The 7,348-nt window shown below is 33.5% G+C and overlaps 1 non-coding gene across 1 annotated transcript; it reads left to right on the top strand.

The window, feature by feature from the left end:
- The first annotated feature begins 1,244 nt into the window (after positions 1-1,244).
- Positions 1,245-1,352, top strand: LOC132693450 (U6 spliceosomal RNA). Its single transcript, XR_009616826.2, has one exon. It is a non-coding gene; the product is annotated as a U6 spliceosomal RNA (small nuclear RNA).
- Positions 1,353-7,348: the final 5,996 nt, after the last annotated feature.

Genomic DNA, 7,348 nt, shown 5'->3' with positions numbered 1-7,348 from the left:
GTAGGGATGTGAGAAGAAGAGAGAAAAGGAGGTAAAAAAAATATACTTGAAAAAATAATAGTTACTCCCCAAATCTGGAAAAGAAAGTAGAAATCCAGATCCAGGACATACAGAGAGCCCCTAACAAATCAACCCAAGGAAGTCCACACAAAACATATAGTAATTAAAATGCAAAAGGTAATGATAAAGATAATTTTAAAACCAGCAAGAGAAAAGAAAAAAAATTATATACAGAGGAAATTCCATAAAGCTATCAGATGATTTTCCAGCAGAAACTTTACAGGACAGAGGGGAGTGGCAAATATATTCAAAGTGCTGAAAGAAACAAACAAACAAACAAACAAACAAACAAACAAACCCAACTTGCAGCCAAGAATACTCTGTCCAGCAAAGCTATCATTCAGAATAGGAGAGATAAAGAGTTTCCCAGACAAAGTTAAAGCAATTAATGACCATCCCTACAAGAAATGTTAATGGGAATTTTTCGAGTGCAAAGAAAAGACCACAAGTAGGAGTAAGAAAAGTAGGACGCACAAAATCAGTAAAATAAATATATCTATAAAAATTAGGCAAAGGATTCACAAAATAAAAGGATGCAAAGGATAAAGATCTGAGATGATATAATAGATTATTCATCCTTAAAAAATGAAATTTTGCCATTTATGACATGGATAGAGTTATAGAGTATTGTGCTAAGTGAAATAAGTCAGTCAGAGAAAGACAAATATCATATGATTTCACTTATATGTGGAGTTTAAGAAACAAAACAAATAAACAAAGAAAAAAGGGAGAGAGAGAAGCAAACCAAGAAACAGATCTTTAACTGTAGAGAAAAAACTGATGGTTATCAGCGGGGAGGAGAGTAAGGAGATGGGTCAAATCGGTTATGGGGATTAAGGAGTACACTTACTGTGATGAGAACTGCGTATTGTATGGAAGGTTTGAATCACTATATCATATACCTGAAACTAATATTACACTGTATGTTAACTAACTGGAATTTAAATAACGACCTAAAAAACAAGGTCACAGTGGCTTTGAATGATACATTGGACCAGATGGATCTAACAGTATATTCAGAAAATTCCAGCCTAAAACAGAAGAATACACATTATTTTTCAAGTGCGCGTGGAACATTCTCCAGAATGGAACACATATTAAGTCACAAAACAGGCCTCAACAAATTAAAAAAAGACTGAAGTAATACCATGCATCTGTTCCAATCACAATGCAATGAAACTAGTGTGCTAATTTCAGCAGTATATATACTAAAATTGGAACAACACACAGAAGATTAGCATGACCCCTACAAGAGTGATGACACAATGCTATGAAATTAGAAATCAACTACAAGAAAAAATCTGGAAAGAAAAATGTATATTTGGAGGTTAAATAACATGCTACTAAATAGTTAATGGGTCAATAAAGAAATCAAAGAGAAAATTAAAAAATATATGAAGAATGAAAATGAAAATACAATGGTCCAACATTTTTCAGATGCAGCAAAATTTGATCTGAGAGGGAAGATAACAGCAATGCAGGCCTACCTTAAGAAGCAAGAAAAAAAATCTCAAATAAATATCCTAACCTTATGCCTAAAGGAGCTAGCAAAAGAAGAGCAAAGAACCCCCCAGACCAATAGAAGGAAGGAAATAATAAAAATTAGAGAAAAATTAAGTAAAATAGTAACTAAGCAAACAATAGAACAGATCAATGAAACCAGGAGCTGGTTCTTTGATAAGATCAAATGAGTTGATAAATCTTTAGCCAAACCCATAAAGAAAGAGAGAGAGGGAGTGAGAGGGAGTGAGAGAGAGAGAGACAGAGAGAGACCCAAATAACAATTTCAGAAAATAAAGAGGAGAGATAACAACTGATACCACGGAAATACAACAAAATATAAGAGAATATTATGAAAAATTATGTTCAAACTAATTGGGCAACCCAGAAAAAAAATGGATCAATTCCTAGGAACATATAAACTTTCAAATCTGAGTCAGAAATAGAACATTTGAACAGATTGATGATCAGTAATCGTAATTGAATCAATTTAAGAAAAAAAAGAAAACTCCCAAGAAACAGAAGTCCAGGAGGAGACAGCTTTACAGGTGAATTATACCAAACATTTAAAGAAGAGTTAATAATAATTCTTCTCAAACTTTTCAAAAAAATAGGAGAGGAAGGAAACTTCCAAGTTCATTCTATGAGGTCAGCATTAACCTGTTACCAGAACAAGATAAAGACACTACACAAATAAAGGGGGGGGGGGGAGGGAGAGAGAGAGAGAGAGAGAGAGAGAGAGAGAACTACAGGCCACTATCTCTGTTGAACACAGATGAAAAAATCCTCAACAAAATATTAGCAAACTGAATCCAACAATACATTAAAAAAATCATTTACCACAATCAAGTGAGATTTATTCCTGGGATGCAAGGGTATATTCACAAATCAATCAATGTGATGTATAACATCAACAAGAGAAAGGATAAAAATACTATGATCATTTCTATAGATGAAGAAAATGCATTTGACAATGTACAACATCTATACATGATAACAACTCTCAAAAAGTAGGTTTAGAGGGAACATACTTCAACATAATAAAGGCCATATTTGAAAACCCACAGATAACATTATTGGTGAAAAATTGAGAACCTTTCCCCTAAGGGCAGGAGCAGAACAAAGATGTCCATTCTCATCACGTTTATTCAATACATCACGGAAATTCCTATCCACAGCAATCAGACAATAAAAAGAAATAAAAGGGCATCCAAATTGTTAAGGAAGAAATAAAACTTTCACTATTTTCAGAATAACATATTACACAAGTAAAACCCTAAAACTTCCATCAAAATACTATCAGAACTTATATATGAATTCAGCAAAGTTGCATAGCAAGAAATCAATACACAAAAATGGGTTGCCTTCTTATACATGAATAATGAAGTAGCAGAAAGAGAAATTAAGAAAAAAATCCCATTTACAATTTTCCAAAAAGGAATAAAATACCTAGAAATAAACTTAACTAAGGAGGGGAAAGACTTATACTCAAACTATAACACACTAATCAAAGAAATTGAAGATGACACAAACAAATGGGAAGATATTCCATGCTCATGGATTAGAAGAACAAATATTGTTAAAATGTCCATACAACCTAAAGCAATCTGGATATATAATTTAATCCCTACCAAAATACCAACATCAATTTTCACAGAGCTGAAGAATCAATCCTAAAATTTTTATGTGACCACAAAGGCTCTGAATGGCCAAAGCAATCTTGAAAAAAGAACAAAACTGGAAGTATTACAATTCCTGATTTCCAAATATGAAGCTGTAGTAATCAAAAGAGTATGGTACCGGCATAAAAATAGATCAGTGTAACAGAAAAAAGAGGACCCAGAAATAAATCCAAAATTATATGGTCAATTAATCTTCAACAAAGGAGACAAGAACATGCAGTGGGAAAAATACAGTCTCTTCAAAAATGGTGTTAGGAAAACTGGACAGTTACATGCAAAAGAATAAAACTGGATCACTTGCTTTCACCATATGGAAAAATACATTTAAAATGTATTAAGGGTCTAACTGTGAGACCCGAAACCACAAAATTCCTAGAAGAGAAATGGGCTGTAAATTGTCTGACGTTGTCTGTAGCAATGTTTTTCTAGAGAAATATTTTGAGAGAAGGGAAACAAAAGGAAAAATAAACTATTGGGACTACATCAAAATAAAATCTTCTTCACAGCAAAAGAAATGATTAATAAGACTAAAAGACAAATAACTGAATGGGAGAAGATATTTGCAAATGACATATTTGATAAAATGTTGGTGTTCGTAGTATATAAAGAACTTATACAACACCAAAAAAAAATTCAACTGAAAAATGGGCAGAACACATGAAGAGACATTATTCCAAAGAAGACCTATAGATGGCCAAGACACATGAAAAGATGCTCAGTATCAGTCATCATCAGGCAAGAGCAAATCAAAACTACAATGAGATATCATCTCACATCTGTTAGAATGACTAAAATAAAAAACACAAGAAATAAGTGTTGGTTGAGGATGTGGAGAAAAAGGAACCCATATGTACTGTTGGTGGCAATGCAAACTGGTGCAGCCTCTGCGGGACACAGTATGGAGCTTCCTCAAAAAAATTAAAAATAGAATTATCATACAATCCAGAAATTCCACTACTGAGTATCTACCCAAAAATATGAAAACACTAATTTGGAAAGATATATGCATCACTATGTTTATTGCAGAATTATTTACAAGAGGAAAATTATAGAAGCAGCCCAAGTGTCCATCAATAGATGAATAAAGATGTGATATATATAGAATGAAATATTACTCAGCCATAAAAAAGGACGGAACCTTGCTATTTGCAATGACATGGATGGAACTAGAGAGCATTATGGTAATTGAAATAAGTCAGTCAGAGAAAGACAAATACTGTATAATTTCACTGATATGTGGAATTTAAGAAACAAAACACATGAACAAAGGAAAAAAGAGACAACCCAAAAAACAGACTATTAAAGTAGAGAACAAACTGATGGTTACCAGAGTGGAGTTGGGTGAGGAGATGGGTGAAACAGGTGAAGGGGATTCAAAGTATACTTATCATGATGAACATTTAGTAATGTAGAGAATTGTAGAATTACTTTATTATATACCTGAAATAAGTATTACACGGTATGGTAACTATAGTGAAAATAAAATTAAATAAACAACATACATACATACCACACCCCATAACATGCTGAATATGCTGAGAGAGCAGATCAATAGCAGAAAAGATATACGGAAGATGTCCTAATTGAATGTGGGAACCCTTTTCTATGGAAAATGATAGTCAGTTTAAGACAGGACACAAAGTGATCTATGTGAAGCAACAGTGTGGTACATTTACAAAGATCAGGAAGAAAAATGTCTATTGAGATAAAAAAAAGCTTAAGACTATGTAACCCAAAGTGCTGTCTCTTTTGAGAATACAAACTGAGACTACTCTTCTCACCATTTTCAGTGGTTTCATTAAATCTGATAAGTGTAGAACATCAGAAAATTTTGAGAAATACAACTTTTTTGTTTACGTTTTCAGCAGTTAGAAGTTCTGCAATGACTGATGTGAATTTTATTCACCTTCATATCCCAAGGTAAAGTGAAGTATGTGTTAGAATATAAGTGCTAATTAAATATTTGGCAATGAGTGAAGTCCTATTGGGATTAGAGAATAAAGATGAACATGAAATCTTTAGAGTATGTGATAGGCATATCACAAAACTGCGACCATGATACAAAAAGAATCCAATACAGGATAATATGAGAAATGCCCTTGCAGAAGAGAAGAAATTTCAGTGATTCTTAACCTTTTAGAATTATGAACCTTTTGAGAGACTGAGAAAAAATGACCATATATGCATGAATGAGTGTGTACACACACATACACACATCCAGTGATGTTTGCTTTCAATTTAGGGTAATTACATACCATCTAAAGCCCTTCCTCGATCTCATGAGTGTTTTGTTTTTCTTTTTAATATAGGATAATATTTATCCACTCTGTCCCGAAGTCATGTTTTACACCTGTGTCCCATGTTTTACACCTGTGTGTAACTATTAATAGTCCTCAATTTTTGCTCAACAAAGAGAACCATGAACAAAATGGAAAGAACATCTATTGAATGGGAGATATATTTACAAGTCATTTACCTGATAAGTGGTTAATGTCCAAAATATGTATTACTCCCAACTGCAAGAAAATTTCAATTAAAAATGGGCAAAGGAGTTGAATTTTTTCCAAAGACGACATACAGATGCCCAACCAGTACATGAAAAGATACTCAACATCACTAATCATCAGGGAAATGCAACCAAAATCAAGACCAAAATGAGTTATCACTTCACACCTGTTAGAATAGCTACCATCAAAAAGACAAGAAATAAAAAGTGTAGGTGAGAATAGGGAGAAAAAGGACCCCTCATGCAATGCTGTTGGGACTGCACATGAGGACAGCCATGATGGAAAACAGTAAGGGGTTCCACAAAATTTAAATATAGAATTAACATGTGATCCAACAATTCCACTTCTGAGTATCAGAAAAAAATAAAAACACTAACTTGAAAAGTTTTCTTCACTCCATGTTTATTGAAGCATTATTTATAATAGCCAAGATATGGAAACATCCTAAGTATCCATCAATACATTAAAGGATAAAGAAAATGGAATATTACTCAGCCATAAAAAGAAGGAATTTGCCATTTGTGACAATATGGATGAACCTTCAGGGCATATGCTGAGTGAAATGAGTAAGATAGATAAAGACAAATACCTTTTGATCTCACTTTTATATGGAATCTGAAAAACTGAAACAAAACAAAACCTAATCCAAGCTCATAGACAGAGAACAGAATGGGGTTGCCAGATGTCGAGGGTGAGAGGTAGGGGGTAGGCAAAATAGGTGAAAAGGATCAAAAGGTTCAAGTACATTTCCACTTACAAAATAATTAAGTCAAGGGGATGTAATATATAGTATGGTGATTATAGTTAATAATAATGTATTGTATCTTTGAAAATTAAGAGTAGGTCTTAAAAGTTCTAATCACAAGAAGAAAATTGTAATTGTATGGTGTTGGCTTTTGACTAGACTTACTGTGCTCATTTTACAATACATATAAATGTTAAGTCATTATCTGTATGCTTGAAACTAATGTTATACATCAGTGATGTCTCAAAAAAAAAAAAAAAAAAACCTAAAGAACTATCCCTCTAATCATAAACTATTATTTTCCCTCAAGAAAAAGCATACTTCTCTTGCCTAAAATTATACAAATAAAATTCTTCCATTTCACAGGAGCTCCAGGGAATAAGCTACCAGGTGCCACCTTGCACTACAGTTTTCAAGAACTAGGAAAGGGGAAATTTCCATCCTGATTGTTGCCTTTGCAGTATACTCAGCTGCCAAGACATGGTGAGGGGCATAGGTCTCAGCCACCTTTTGTGGTCATGGCTAATAAGCCTGAAATGCTGTCCTCCTTCACTACAGAACCCTGGACACTCACCAACCAACCAGCTTTCCTGGGTATACCTACTAGGTTCGGGCCTTTAGAAAAACAGGTTACTTCTTTATTCATTTTTGAAAAGTACTGGAGCGAAAGTTAACACCAAAGGCAAAACTAACAGAGTTCTGATACTACCAAAGCTAAGTGACTTGCCCACGTTCTCAGATCCCAGAAGGATTACATTCAGGATTTAATTACATTAACCTGGTTTAAAATACAAATTTTTCAGGAATGCTAAATTCATTGAGACCTGGCCAGTACAAGTCTTTTTTCTCTGTAA

The sequence above is a fragment of the Panthera onca genome, chromosome B1 (genome assembly GCF_046562875.1).
Source record: "Panthera onca isolate mPanOnc1 chromosome B1, mPanOnc1 haplotype 2, whole genome shotgun sequence".
Taxonomy (NCBI): domain Eukaryota; kingdom Metazoa; phylum Chordata; class Mammalia; order Carnivora; family Felidae; genus Panthera; species Panthera onca.
This window is presented reverse-complemented; position numbering and strand designations above follow the sequence as displayed.